Here is a 15,945-nt window from a genome sequence, read left to right on the forward strand (position 1 = left end):
AGTGAGCGAAGTTCCCCTGATGAGAATGAAGTGATTTCAAGTTTATTCATCGATAAGGTGGACGATTAAATTCTGTAACATATGTAGAAATAAAAATGATCTCTTTCTAAATGAATTAAAAACTAATTTGCTTCCTTTATCTAGTATAGACAACATAGAAGACCTCTATCATAATTTTACTACAACCCTCTCATATTCTATTAACAAGTTCTCAATTGAAGTTTCAAATAATAAAAGAAATAGCAAAACCAATCCATGGTATGACAAAGAGTGTAAAAGTGCGAGGAGAGCAATTAAGGAAGTTATTGATGAATCTCTTAAAATGGACAAGATAAAAATATATAAAGCCCTAACTAAAAGGAAAAAGAGGCAGTACATTCGTCAAAGACAAGGGAATCTCTTACACCTCTCTAAGCTAGCTCCTTAGAAATTTTGGAGGCAAATTCTGACTAGGAAGACTAAAGAGGTGTCTCACCTCCATTCTTGGAATAAGAAGAAGGATTCAGGGGAAGTTGCTGGGGGGATGCATGAGAGAATTCAAATAGGAGGATTCTCATAGATATGATTGCGCTTAGTTAAAAAACAACCGTGCATATTCATTGAACCCTTATGCTTTGGAACAATACAAATATTAGGATTGGATAAGTTCTTTAGTGATGCATACGCCCTTTGGTTGGAAGTCCTCACATGTATAGTGTATTTCAAGACCATATTACACTTCATGGACTCTTAAAGACTATTGTAATATATTGTATTTTATTATATGATACTGTGAAGGATGCCTCTTAGGTTAGCAATGGTCCAAGTAGCATGTTTTTGAAAAATTAATTGTATATATTAAATTTGTTATTTATTATGTGAATGTTTGAGCAACGATATCTATATTTGGTCGAGCTCTATTATTTTGTCTGTACTCCAATTATATATAGTTAGCATTATAGTTTTGATGAAAATTTTAAGGTGACGTTAGGTTGCCTTCACATCCCCGACTACAGGTTTCGAGGGTGGACGTTAGCTTGTATGTGCGATACAACGGACAGAGAGACAGTACGCGACAGACAGACTCGGCAAAGTCAAAAGACGCAGACATTCTCCATTGACGGGCAGCTTGGGTTTTACCAATTCCACGCATCAAATGACGATCCACATTACCAATTCCATGCAGCGGCACCCCCGGGCTGCCCCGCCCCGCCGGACCGGCGGCGGGTCGATTCCAGTATCAACACTTTCGTTCTGAAGCTATATTTTGCAGGAAAATTTTGTAGTCACTGCCATTTTTAAAACAGCCACAAAATTGACACCTAAAAAAAAAATCATTATTCCAGTATCAACACTTTCGTTCTGAAGCTATATTTTGCAGGAAAATTTCGTAGAAAATTTCGTAGTCACTGCCATTTTTAAAACAGCTGCAAAATTGACACCTAAAAAAAAAAAACATCGTTCCAGTATACACACTTTTCGTTTTGAGCACTGTTTTTGTGGTTTTTTTGGGGTTTTTGGGCCAGAGTTCCCGTTTTGAGTTTATAGTTCCCGTTTCAAAGTTTACATTGTTAAGTTGGAAGAAGGCAACCGAGAAATGGAAGCATTATAAGCCAAAGTAGTCTCGCTACGTAAGGAAGTGAAGAAGGGAAAAACTGTCCAAAACTATGCCAACAACTCAAGGGCATTGGAAGAACTCATCAACAATCAATGATCTTACAACGAAAGAACTAGCCTCAGTTACAAAGAAGAAGAAGTAGGACCTTCTACAACAAAATACAATGAACCTATGAGATTTGACAAGCATGTAGACTTCATTGGACAAGATTCACAAGAACAGCCTTGGAAGACAATTCCCCGACGAATATTTCCATCTAGGTAGCAACATATTTTTTATGGCTATTGTTATTCATGTGGAAATTTGGTCATAAAGCTGTAGAATGTCGAACGTACCCTAGGAACCAATACAATTCCAGAAGATCTGTCAAATATGAACCTCCCAGGACTCAATGAAACATCAATAGATTTGAACATTTAAGAAGTAATATTGAATGTTACAAATGTTGAAACTTTAGACACATAGCCAGACACTACAGACATTAAAATGCTCTAGCAGAATCTTTGAAGCCACAAAACGAACGAACATGGAATAAGAAGAACATTGATAATTGTGCTCTTGCTCTCAAGGCTCAAAACAACAAATATGTGTAGTATGTTGATAGCGGTTGCTCAATGCATATAACCAGAGATAGAAAGAAATTTGTATCTCTGAAAGAGAAGAAGGATGGAAACATGTCCTTTGGAAATGATGGATCCTCAAATGTTATAGTATCGTGTACGATCAGTCTTGGAAGCAAAGATGCTCTAGCCACGAATGTTCTATTGGTTGAAAACATGAATCTGCTTAGTGTTGGAGAAATGTGTGATCAAGGACACATAATGCTATTCAACTCCACAAAATGTGAAATCAGGAAAGGCAAGTATGGTAAAATTGTGGCTACAGCAAGTCGAGCTCCAAACGACATATATGTTCTGGATGAAGCAACTAAAGCATCTACTAGCTAAAGAAGATGAAAGCTGGTTATGGAACAAATGAATGGGTCACATAAACATTGAAAATCTTAACAGGATAAGCAAAAAGGAAGCAGTACGAGAAATACCGAAAATCTCAAAACCTTCCAACACACTATGTGAGGCCCGTCGGCACAATAAGCAAACAAAATGTGGATTTAAAACAAAATAACACTTTGCATCACATCCATTGGAATTGTTACATACTAATCTATGTGGTCCTATAAGAAAAAAATGTCTCAGATGGAGAATTATATTTCATGTTAATGATAGATGACAATACCAGGATGAAAACCATCAGTTTCCTAAAGAAAGAATATGAAGCATTTGAGTGCTTTAAGATCTATAAGGAGTTGGTCGAAAATGAAACTGATTTAAAAATAAAGTGTCTAATATCAGATAATGGTAGAGAATTCACTTCCAAATTATTTCAACTATACTATGACAAAAATGGAATAAAAGGACAATTTTCAACAGCACAAACACCTCAGCGAAATGGAGTTGCTGAAAGAAAGAATAGAACCGTATAGGAAATGGGTAGAACAATGTTGAAGGACTCAAAATTGGATGAAACATTTTGGGTTCAAGAAATTGATATGGAAGTCTTCATTATCAACAAAAGTCTTCTAAAAAATAATTGCAATAAGACCCCATATGAATTATGGAAAGGAAAACCGGCTAATGTAAAATATTTTAGAATCTTCAGAAGAAAATGTTATATCAAAAGAGAAGATCAAAAGTTGGGTAAGTTTGAATCGCTTGCCGATGAAGGAATATTTGTTGGTTACTCACGCAAAATAAAGGCCTATAAATGATATAATCTAAGAAGAAAATAGATAGTGGAGAGCATAAATGTTACATTTGACGAAGATAGTGTTCTAATTAATAATGATGAGAATCTAGAATCTTTGAAACTTGAGACAGAGGCTGAAAAAGGTACAGAGAAAATTCTAGAACAAGAAGAAACTGTCAACCAGGAAGAAGTAAATAATGATCAACAAGATATACAAGAACAAAAACAAAAAGCTCCTCCAAAGAGAACAAAAGAATGGATTCAAAAGAACCATCCATCAAATCAAATCATTGGTGACATAAATGAAGGAATTGGAACAAGAAAAGGTCGACAACTTCATTCATCACAACAAGCTCACATTGCTTTTCTAGCAATGTTTGAGCCTAGTAGTTTTGAGGAAGCTAGCTAGAATGAACATTCAGTAGGAGCTATGAATGAAGAATTGGATCAAATCGAGAAGAATAACACCTGGGAATTGGTTCCACGACCAAAAGATAAAAATGTTATTGGGACTAAATGGGTTTTTAGGAACAAACTGAATGAAGATGGATAGGTTACTAGAAATAAAGCAAGATTAGTTTGCAAAGGCTATGCACAAGTGGAAGGAATTGATTTTGACGAAACATTTGCACCAGTTTCCAGAATGGAAGCCATCCATATGTTTCTCTTCTATGCATGCTCAAGAAAAATAAAAGTCTACAAAATGGATGTTAAGTCAGCATTTTTGAATGGAGAATTAGAAGAATAAGTTTACACTGAACAACTTGAAGGTTTTCTACTATCAGAAAAAGAAGACTATGTTTGTAGGTTAAACAAGGCTCTGTATGGTCTCAATCAAGCTCCCAGACCATGGTATGCTCGTCTTGATGGATATCTACATCAACAAGGGTTCAAGAAAGGTATTGTTAATAGCAATATTTACGTACAAATAGATAAGGATAATTTAACAATCGTTGAGGTATATGTGGATGATATAATCTTTGGTAGCAATGATGATTGACTAAGTAAGAACTTTGCTACAAAGATGCAAAGTGAGTTCGAGATGTCTTTATTTGGGGAGTTGACATACTTCTTAGGGCTTCAAATATCTCAGCAAGAGAAATGAATATTTATATGTCAAGCCAAGTACATCAAGGAAATGCTCAAGAAATTCAAAATGGAAGATTGCAAACCCGTCCTTACTTCGATGGTAACAGGTTGCAAATTGAGCATAGATGACTCATATAAGGATGTGGATCAGAGGTTGTATAGATCTATGATTGGTAGTGTTCTATATGTAACAACCTTCTGACTAGATGTTATGCAAGGAGTTGGACAAGTAGCAAGATTCCAAGGAGAACCAAAAGAATCACATATTATTGCATTCAAAAGAATTCTTCGATATCTAAAGGGCACAACAGTATATGGATTGTGGTATCCCAAGGGAAACAATCTCATTATTCAAGCCTTTATAGATGCAGATTGGGCAGAAAGCATTCACGATCGTAAGAGTACTAGTGGATCAACATTCTATCTAGGTGGTTGTCTCGTATCATGGTTGAGCAAAAAGAAAACAGAGCAAAAAGAAAACCTCAATCTCGTTATCTACAGTGGACGCAGAATACATTGCAGTGACAACTTATTGTACTCAAGTCCTTTGGATGAAACAAACTTTGCAATATATTCAAGTACAATTCAGTGAGCCTATTCCCAACTTCTGTGATAACACCAATGCCATCAGCATGTCCAAGAATCCTTTCATGCATTCAAAAACAAAACACATTTCGATAAAATATCATTTTGTTAGAGAACAAGTCATTGAAAAGAATATCAAACTTATATATGTTGGTACAAAAGAACGAAGCTCTGATATCTTCACTAAACCTTTACCTCATGAAGCATTTGAATATATTTGCCAGAAGCTTTGAATTCTCCAAGTTCTCATTAGATTTTCCTTATTCAGAAAATAAAGGGGGACTAGAAGTGTGTGTAGGTCCACAGGATGGTTGTGTGTCAGGGGGAGTTAGCCTTTGCCATTGATGTCAAAGGGGGAGAGAAGGAAGTAGGAAGAGGTGCCCTGATCGCAGGGGGAGTACTTGTGTTGCCATCAATGCCAAAGGGCTAGATTATTGATCAAAAGATGATCTGAGGTTGTCATTGATGTCAACACAATCAACACCAGGGGCTACCCTAATCTTGCAAGGGAATTTTGACTTGAAAAATTACTCTATTTTGAGTCAATGATCTTCTAGATAGATTCTACTCGTCAATATGTTTCAATTGATATATGGAACACCAAGTAATTGTTCACGGTTTGAGAGATATTCATGTTTGAAGTTAGTAACCCCAGTTAGTGGGATAAAACCCTATGGGGTTGTGGCATGGCACTCATAATTGGTTTTGGTCATTGAATAGTCAATAATTAATAATTTTTTAAGCTCCTAAAATCCCTCCAACATTCTCTATAGAACCCCCTCTCAACTCTATAAAAAGAAATCTCATATATCCTCCAAAAGAAGTGACCGTGGCATTTTCGCTATAACTTCATTTCTACGAAGTCTTAGATTCTGAAATGAAAACCCATTTTATTTTAAGTCCTGATGAACGTCATGACTGAATTTCTGATCTTTGTTCGCTAAATTGTCGGAGATATGATCTGGAAGTTAGGGTTTTTTCAGGCTCCCGAATTTCATCTCAAAGAAGTGACCTTGGAAAAATCATCATAACTCTCTCCCAGAGAAGAGGATTAGAATTCTATAAAAAGTGGCGGACATTGCATGGACTGTAGTTTTTTGTTTGTCAATTTTAGAGTTGAAGGAGGAAACATTGACAAGTGGTACGTCGTACAAGTTCGCTCTACTGAACTAGTCCATAATTAGGTCATTGTCAGAGATTGGGCATAACTTTGTCTTGAAGAGTTCAAATCAGGTCAAACCTATGGCATTGGAAAGAAGACGCAAAGGGATTCTACAAGACCGAAGCTCACATGTGTGGGACTTGAAATCACAGAGATACATCAGATTAAATAGCGTGCTCCTAGAAGGCAAGAAAAACTAGATCAAGTGTTGTTAAGGGGTGCAAAGGACCAGACATTCTAGGGAAGCAAAGAGCAAGGTGCAGCAAAATGATGCAGCAGAGGTAAGCTTGTTACAGGGAAAAGTGTCTATATAGAACTGCTCTATCCCACTAAGGTGTGACAGCTGCCTTAGAAACAAACAGAGAAAAGCTACTTTCATTTTTCCTTTATGAATTATAAATAGAGAAGAACAAGAAGACCAACCTCTGTCTTGCGCTAATCTCCTGATTCGATTCCTCTCTTCTTTGATAGTCTTTAGCTACCTGCTCCCTTGCACGCCCAGCTTCACCAAGTACCTGTAAGATCACAGTAGCATAGCACTATACAAAGACATGGATCTATAATCATAAACAATCTAGGATCAGATGTAAATTGACCATACAAATGCAACAAATATGAATGACACAAGAGTATGGAGGAAAACTAGAATAGCTTTTATTGATAAAAAAGAAAGAGCCAAGAGAAGTTACAACCGGTTGTTCTGACCCAGCATCAACCTCCCAGCAAAGAAGCCCCTCTTCACCTCAAACAACGCTTAGATCACCCAACAATCTGATGTTTGTCTCATGAAACCAACAACAATTCCTTACAATATGCAAAATTCCAGCCCCTGGATCTCTGGGATGAGGGATCCATATATAGATATCTGTAAGGGGGATGAGTCAGCTTGTGATTTGATTAGTGTCTTCCCTCTGGTAGTTCTTGCTTCCACTTGGAGATTGATGATCTCTTACTCATCCTTGGTCGAATTCAGTGAGGCAAGTGTCACAGGAGGAGATTCTGGAAGCTTCCATTGCCTCTCCACCTCGCGGAATGACACTGCCATTTGTCATTTCTCGCCCATCGCACCCCATAGAAGGGATTTTTGAAATGCAACGCACCCACATAGTGTATTTAGGTGCAATGCAACGCACTTAGCCAGTGGAGCAGCTGAAATGATCCTGTTTTGACCAATTCTGAGCAGTTTTTCATGGAGAACTTCTGGGAGAAGCTGTAATCTGTTGACCTTGTTCCTTTAGGGGTTAGAACAAAAATTTTAGGGACTTAGGAGCCCTTGATTTATGGACATTTTATAATTGGGGTTGTACGGCCCAAAAATGTCTATAACAGTTGCCCCCTAAAGCATGAGGTCGTTAATCTTTTGATGTCGGGTGAAATGCTTTATTATGAGGATCCGAAGTTCTTTCAATGTCGGGAGGAGACCTGTAATAAGATACAATACAATACATTATCTTCATAATACTTTCATGATCTAGCTGAGGCGAGCATTCACATGCTCAACTTTATAAATTCATTTTCATGTACATAGGACAGACAATCGTCTGAGTGTAGACTGATGATTCTGGTAGAGCCATCATCCCTTTGATTGGATGATTATCTGTGCAGCAATGATGTACATGTGATGTCTTTATTTCCCTGAATATATATCGCAGCCCGGATGGATGAAACTAGATCCGGGGTCTTCAATCTCATTCGATCTTCACTCGAAGTACAAGTCTATCCATGTGAGAAGTGTTCTGAAGTCGAACATGGAAAGACATCGCTTGATTACCAGCCAATGATGTAAGCTGTTAACAAGCGCGAGAGGAATCACCAATAATGACAATAACCCTCAAGGTACTGCAGTACAATTCACGTGGTGTGAATAAAGGACTTGGCGTCGAACACCACACAAAATCTTTCGATCGAAGGCCAATGATGTAAACCTGTCGCCGGAAGTGAGAAACTTGCCATTGAGGCATGCAAGCTTCAAAGTACTGAATGGGGTGTTCCTAGATCAAATTCTTGGATAATGAGCTGATGTCGACAAGAAGTGATCCGTCACAGGAGGGCCTTAATGAATCCCACATCAATGACACGGAACGGAGCAAATGATTTTAATGGAGGTGAAAACAATCTGGTGATATACGGTTCAGGGTGGCGGTCATGAAAGAATGGAGTATAAATGTATGGTAGTGGGTGAGACACAGGTGAATTCTCTGAATGACTTCTCTTGAACATATCGGCGACACTGATGTGATGGATTGGTAGCATTACCCCAAATGTGGATGGTATGATGGGACCATGGTGATGTGACCGGTGAATGAAACAACCCAACCCGACTCGGACACGGAGCGGAAATGTCATGTTCAAGAGCGACTTGCTACCAACAAAGTTTCTTCAAGTTTTCTTCCCAATTTTTCCCCAGTAATTGCTGACCAGTACCTCTTTATTTTTATCAAGCTTGAGGAGGATAACATATGCTTGTTCTATAATTTGCCCTTCGGGCAAACCCATCGCTATGTTTTACCGAGCCTAGCGATAGTGAAACTCGTTCTCGTCTATAGACAAGTTTGTCGCTATTGAAATTTTAACGAGCTTAACGACAAAGATAACTCGGTCCTTTTCAATTTTAGAGAGTCTGAAAAGGAACGTAAAGGTAACTCCAAAATTCCTTTTTCGTCATCTAATCCCTTAAGTCCGAAAAAGTATAAAACAATACAGAAGGGATGAATTTTTGATGCTTTTAACGAGCCGAACAAAAAAAGCGCTTGATCTTTTTGTGTAATAATCCCTCAGGTCCAAAAATATTAAAATTTAGAGGAGGGATAGCACTTCCTGTCCCTTTAACGAGCTGGAAAGGCCAATGGCTCGGCAATCTTTTCATATTTTACGAGTCAGTTGAAAAGAGCTTAAAGGAGACTCGTCTTTTGAGGAACGAGTGATAAAATGGGTAGCAACTGATTCCAGGTAAGGTTTGGAATTTTCCAATCACGACAGTGTTACAAGGATGGCTAGTGAAATCACTCTTCGCAGCTGTTCCTCAAAATGGGTAAACAATCAAATGGAGGTGAATGATCGGCCAATGCAAAAGTGGAGGTGACGGTGCAAACACGACCAAGGCTTTAATGGCTGAAGTATTACATTCACGATGGTTATTTACCGGAGATCGGTTCATTTTTTTTGTGACTGAGCTTAAACACTGGGGGAAACATTTGCTCATGGCTTATGTTTATTTTTTAACGAGCTTGAACTATGTGCTAAAACTGCTCAATTAATCCAGTCATATGATAAGAATGTCTCATATAAAAACGGCAACCTTTAGATTTTTGCCCCACATCCTTTCTTTATGCAAGTTAGGAAACGACCAATCCTACGAGTTTAGAGGGTTAGAGGACCTACAAATTTAAAAAAATAAATAGTCGCTCTTCGCTTGCATGCCAAAAGGTTTGCATGCCCCCAGGTATAAAACAGAGTTTCAAGGTTAACCCTTCTTCTTTCCACCAAAACATTTATTTTACCGAGAGAGGCCTACCTCTTACAAGTTACCAAAGAAATCACTTCTTCGGCGATATCTACCGAAATAGACAAAGGTGAGTGGCGATGCCCACCAATTCACATAACTTTGACAAGAGAATCTTATTCTAGTCCAACTCCCTCTTCCAATCACGGACGGGAGTACGAAGGTCATATCCTCTCGCGGAAACCTACCCTATACCCGAATTTTTCCTCCCGAAGCAGACCAGGGTGCATGCCCCCTGGGTTTCAGTCATGTCCCCCGAATCACTCGCGTTCATCGGGTGGACGGACTGGGGGCTGAGACATTTCTTGCGTGAAAAGACCATTCAAGGATGGTATATGACTATTTGCTATGCGTGATCCGGGAAATGAAAGTTGGTCTACGAGCTTGACCACTCTTCCTTCGTGCGGAAAACACATCACTCTAAAGAGTGATGAGACAATGGCTCTCATGCAATAAATATAGTCTCGTCCAAGGAGTAGATTGTAATCCAGGGGTCCTTGAACTACCATCACGTTCATTTGAACGGTTTTCCCTCTCAATGTTATGGGCACATTGGGAAGGATCCCTAACGGTCGACTCGTTCCTTTATCAAAGCCTGTTAGATTTCTCATCTCAGGCAAAAGCGATGGCGAACCAAGCGCTTTCCAAGCAGTTGAGGAAAGGATACTCATAGAAGCCCCTTCATCTATGATGGTACCGACCATAACCATTCTATATATTTGAACAATGATTCGGAATGGTATACTAGCTGCTAAACGGGGTCTGCCTAGTTGATTCCAGTCGAAGGAGACAACTAGGTTGCTTGGAGGTGGGACCGAATAGATGGTCGGGTATGACTCTGACGAACTTCCTTCCTACGGTAAAGGAACGGGTAAATTTCCCCCATGTTCGTTGGAGTCTGTGCTTATGAAAAGAATTTGGAGGGTGTCATCCTTGTTCTCTTCGGTGATTGTATCATCTGAAGATGGAACCTCTGAAGGCAAGACCGGGTCAACTGCCGCCTCGACCTTTTGACTTTCGTCTGGTATGGGTTCAGACGGTTTGTCTTCAATGATAGATGCTTCAGCTGACCACCTGAGCGGGCCAGCCGATTTTCAACTAGTGACGGACTCGGCAAGAGTTTTTTATATCCAGGAGGAAGTCGTAACGGTGAAACCAAACGATCGTCCAAAACTCTTTTAGCCTCGTCTAAGAAGGGACAACGGTGGACGGCATGATCACCTTTGCACAGTTTACAAGGAAATCTATATTTTCCTTTTTGTCCATGGGCTTCACTTTCACTAGTCGACGGTGTGTTTTTAACATGATCATCAGAGGTTGACGACATCGGGTTGTGCAAATGAGGAGACCAGTCCCTTAAGATCCGCGGGATGCAAGGACAATCTCTGTGATAGTGGTCTCCTTTGCAAATGACACATGGCGATTTAGGCCTGGTCGATGCAGTGTGTGGATTTTCGCTAGACGACGCTCGTTTGCCCCCATTTGCTTTTGGCTCCTTCTTCTTCTTCTCTTTCTTTTTCTTTTCCTTCTTCTTCTTGGGTACTTGACTTTTGGCTTTACACGCCCCGTCAAGCGAAGAGGAAGGAGGAGAGGAAGAATTAGAGGAAGTAGAAGGTTGGTGGGTAACTCTAGACTCGTCTAGTTGCTGATTCGATTGTTCAGGAATTGCGGTGTTCTAAACGACAGAGGTTGAGAAGAGCCATACGGGCAAACCAATTGTCAGCCCTGGAAGCGACAATGTGGCCATATGGGGTGCACCAACATCTCCCCAAGAGGAGAAGGGACTAGGATTTCCTCCAAGGGGAATTCCTTGGTTGGTGGATTCCATTTTCTCAACCCAAGATCAACGTAGGAAAGGGTAATGAATATTCTGTTTAAAATAAATTTTTAGACGCTTTGACACAACTTGTTTTTTCAATTTTAAAGAGTCGAGAAAAAACAAAAGATGACTCTAGTCTCCTTTGATTTTTAATGAGCCTGAAGTGACAAGTGCTCAGATGGACCTTTTCTGTTAAAGAGTCTGAAAAGGAACGAAAGGGACTGCTCTGGAAATCTAGGTAGAGGGATTACCAAACCAATCGCAAAACTGCAGAATACTTTTTACGGTACGGCAGTCAATCTTCCTGAATGCTGTGTTCAGTGCATTGCGATCGATAGGGCGGCAGACACGGCTTCCTATGGATAAAGGATTAAGCCTATTGGGGTCTCCCAAAATATACTCGACGGTACGTGGGAGCACAAGTCCGTACTGGCACTTATCGTCTTAAAGTGGAGGAATCACCCAACCATCAGTAAGAACAACAGTTACCAGGCTTTACGACGCCGGAATACGTCTCTAGCTTAGACTTCTAGATGTTGTGCGTTAAGTTCCAAAGCGTTGTTAGATTCATTGAATTTATTTTAAGTTGATCTTGTTTATGAAGTTTGCCTTTCAGGTTCACCGCGAGATGTAGATGTAATTCCTAGAATGCAATCTAAGATGATAAACAAACTTTTTATCTTCTTTGTGCAATGAAAATCCTAGCTACTAAGGAAGACAAAGACAGAATCTTTTCACAAAGATCAAAGAGCACACTCTATATGCACTTTCCTAAATCAAACCAATAAGACTGTCTATATGCAAATGCACATGCATGTATTTGTTTTCGACTTTCTTAGTATATGAATGATAAGAAGAGAGTTGATGCACAAATCTGAATTTCTTTTCAAACGACAAATATCAACAAGTTTCTTTTCGAAATAAAAAATGGAGACGATCACAACACTTTACGATTTTGAACTGAATACTTGTTCTTGACACTAGAAAATTGCAAATTCAGACCAAAAGCAATAGTAACAGGATAATCAACCATCAACAGCAATCAAACTCTTTCCTATGATTGAAATCGACACTTGCGACAGTTTCAAATCAAAGGACGACAGTACGATTATGCTACTTTTGCAAAGGAGAATTGTAAATGACTCAACAAACACACAAAAACATCTACAGTTCTTTTGTACAAAGGAGGCGGAATAACAGCAAGGAAAAGGGGTTTCAAACAGACATATACTGATCACAGGCAGCAAAATTCAGGAATAGAACTGGAGAGAATGAATCACAGAAGCCACAATTGCACAGAGCTAGTCTGATCAGTGCACCTGTAACACAGAGAATCTGAAATGCAGCGCAGCTTGTCCACTCGGGAAGTGCGCTGAAATTTAGAATCTATGAACAGTACCTATGCTGGGCCAGAAACGAGACTCTGTTCGGGTTCCGGGTCACAGTTTGCAGTTCAATTCTTGGGTTTTGGCCGAGTAAAAAGCAATTAGTAATGCAACAATCAGGGGTAGATCTAAGGAGGATCTAAGAGCTATCACAAGGGCAATCAGAGAGTTTGTGAATCAGTTGTTTAAATCATAAACAGATCCCAGAGATTGACTGAAGCGGCATTTATCTACTTTGAATTTGCATAGAAAATGCAGTTCGAAAGCTACCTGGCACGACTTCAGGCTCCGTCTCTAAGTTTATGAAATAGACAACAAGGAAGATAAACAAACAAACTAACTCGTCCTCAGTGGAGTCGCCATTTTTTTACAGGGAAAAGTGTCTATATAGAACTGCTCTATCCCACTAAGGTGTGACAGCTGCCTTAGAAACAAACAGAGAAAAGCTACTTTCGTTTTTCCTTTATGAATTATAAATAGAGAAGAACAAGAAGACCAACCTCTGTCTTGCGCTAATCTCCTGATTCGATTCCTCTCTTCTTTGATAGTCTTTAGCTACCTGCGCCCTTGCACGCCCAGCTTCACCAAGTACCTGTAAGATCACAGTAGCATAGCACTATACAAAGACATGGATCTATAATCATAAACAATCTAGGATCAGATGTAAATTGACCATACAAATGCAACAAATATGAATGACACAAGAGTATGGAGGAAAACTAGAATAGCTTTTATTGATAAACAAGAAAGAGCCAAGACGAGTTACAACCGGTTGTTCTGGCCCAACATCAACCTCCCAGCAAAGAAGCCCCTCTTCACCTCAAACAAAGCTTAGATCACCCAACAATCTGATGTTTGTCTCAAGAAACCAACAGCAATTCCTTACAATATGCAAAATTCCAGCCTTTGGATCTCTGGGATGAGGGATCCATATATAGATATCTGTAAGGGGGATGAGTCAACTTGTGATTTGATTAGTGTCTTCCCTCTAGTAGTTCTTGCTTCCACTTGGAGATTGATGATCTCTTACTCATCCTTGGTCGAATTCAGTGAGGCAAGTGTCACAGGAGGAGATTCTGGAAGCTTCCATTGCCTCTCCACCTCGCGGAATGACACTGCCATTTGTCATTTCTCGCCCATCGCACCCCATAGAAGGGATTTTTGAAATGCAACGCACCCACACAGTGTATTTAGGTGCAATGCAACGCACTTAGCCAGTGGAACAACTGAAATGATCCTTTTTTGACCAATTCTGAGGAGTTTTTCATGGAGAACTTCTGGGAGAAGCTGTAATCTGTTGACCTTGTTCCTTTAGGGGTTAGAACAACACTTTTAGGGACTTAGGAGCCCTTGATTTATGGACATTTCATACTTGGGGTTGTAGGGTCCAAAAATGTCTATAACAAAGCTACAGGTAAGTATATTATGTATATGAATGTTCATATCTTAATTTCATTAGGTTCTTTTTATTCTAATTTGTTGTTTTTGTTTAGCACTAACATATGCTCTGCAGGATGAGGTAAGTTTTGCTATTATCATGTCATGGGTACTTCCTTGAAGCCTTTTTGCAGGTATTATATATTCATCAAGACAAGACTCAATGCATAATATATTGTTATGAAGAGTGATAAATGGTAGCATGAAAAGAGTAGCAATCAAGGTACAAAACAACAGCAAGAAGTTCACTATATGAAGTCTTCAAGTGGGAAGCACTGCATACAATCATTGTAAAAGTATCATTGTACAGAGTCAGTGTAAAACCATCATTGTAAAAGTTGTACAAGTGTCTATCTTCCAATAGTTGAAGAGGCAGTGTTGGGAGGTCTAGGATCATCATTAGGTGGTTGTGTCATAGTTGAGGTTATGGTCTAGTGTGTCTTCTTCTTCTACATCATTCTATATCATTGTAAAGTGGACCATTTTCCCTGGTGCAGGAGTCCATTCTTATTTTATTCTTCTATAGGGTGGTAGGGTGGTGCTAAGTTGGTGCATGAAGTCACCAACAGGTTCAAGCCTGTGAAAACTTCAAGGTGGTAGGGTGGTGCTAGGGTGAGTTGTAGCTCATTGGGTGTTGGGGTATCCGTTCAGTTGACTACTGAAGAATCTCGAGCGTTGGAGTGTCCATCCAGTGGGAGTTGGAGAAGAATTCTTTTATAGATTGTAAGAAGTTGGAGCTTTCTTTTCAATTGGATTTGAAGATTAAAGAATTATTAGAAAAGCGTTCGGTGGTTTTTGACCCGGAGGGGGTTTTCCACCTAAAATTTTTGTGCCTCCTGTGTTCTTTTATTCACTATTGTTACTGCATAAACATTAATGATAATTGAAGATTAACTAATGCTCTGAAAATGTTTAAAAGTGCTAATTTCTAAGGAATAATGATTCACCCCCCCATCTCAGTATTTTCCAACAACAATAACCTCTCAAGTTTCTCTCTAATTTCTGAACCCCCCCACCCCCCGCATGCCTGGGAGATTATAGTGTAAAATCAAATCTTCTTGTGCTTTTTTAAAGGGTTCATATATAGAACAAATAGTGATAATTTCAATATTGAGGTATAATAACTGAGTTTTGAATCATTGTGACAAACAAAACATCACATTAGCTCAAAAAATATATCCAATCATGCAATGCTTTATGATGAAGATTGATTTTTGAATCATGATAACTAGGTGACAACCAGAACTAAGTTGTAGCCACAAAAAAACCATCACATTAGCTCATAGAATATATCCAAGGCTACAGTGAACCCCCATACATAGTGATGGACCTCATAGGTATTTTAGTTCACATAGAACACCACCCTAAAAATTATATACTCTTGATCAAATAAGAATAACCTAGTATGTCTAGAGTGGATTCCAAGGTGGGTGGTAGAAGAATTGAATGTGTTCTTTAAAGGGTAATGATATTTAGATACTATGTTTGATATAACTCACAATGTTGTTATTATTAGGTGTAAATTACTATTAGGGTAGGAACATAGGAAAAATAATGTTATAAAAGGAAGAACCAAAAATACGTAGTTCATTTGCATCTGTTAAAATTTATCATATTGAACAT

The sequence above is a fragment of the Pinus tabuliformis genome, chromosome 5_2 (genome assembly GCF_031772625.1).
Source record: "Pinus tabuliformis cultivar Carrire ecotype Pingquan chromosome 5_2, CPIR1, whole genome shotgun sequence".
Lineage (NCBI taxonomy): Eukaryota > Viridiplantae > Streptophyta > Pinopsida > Pinales > Pinaceae > Pinus > Pinus tabuliformis.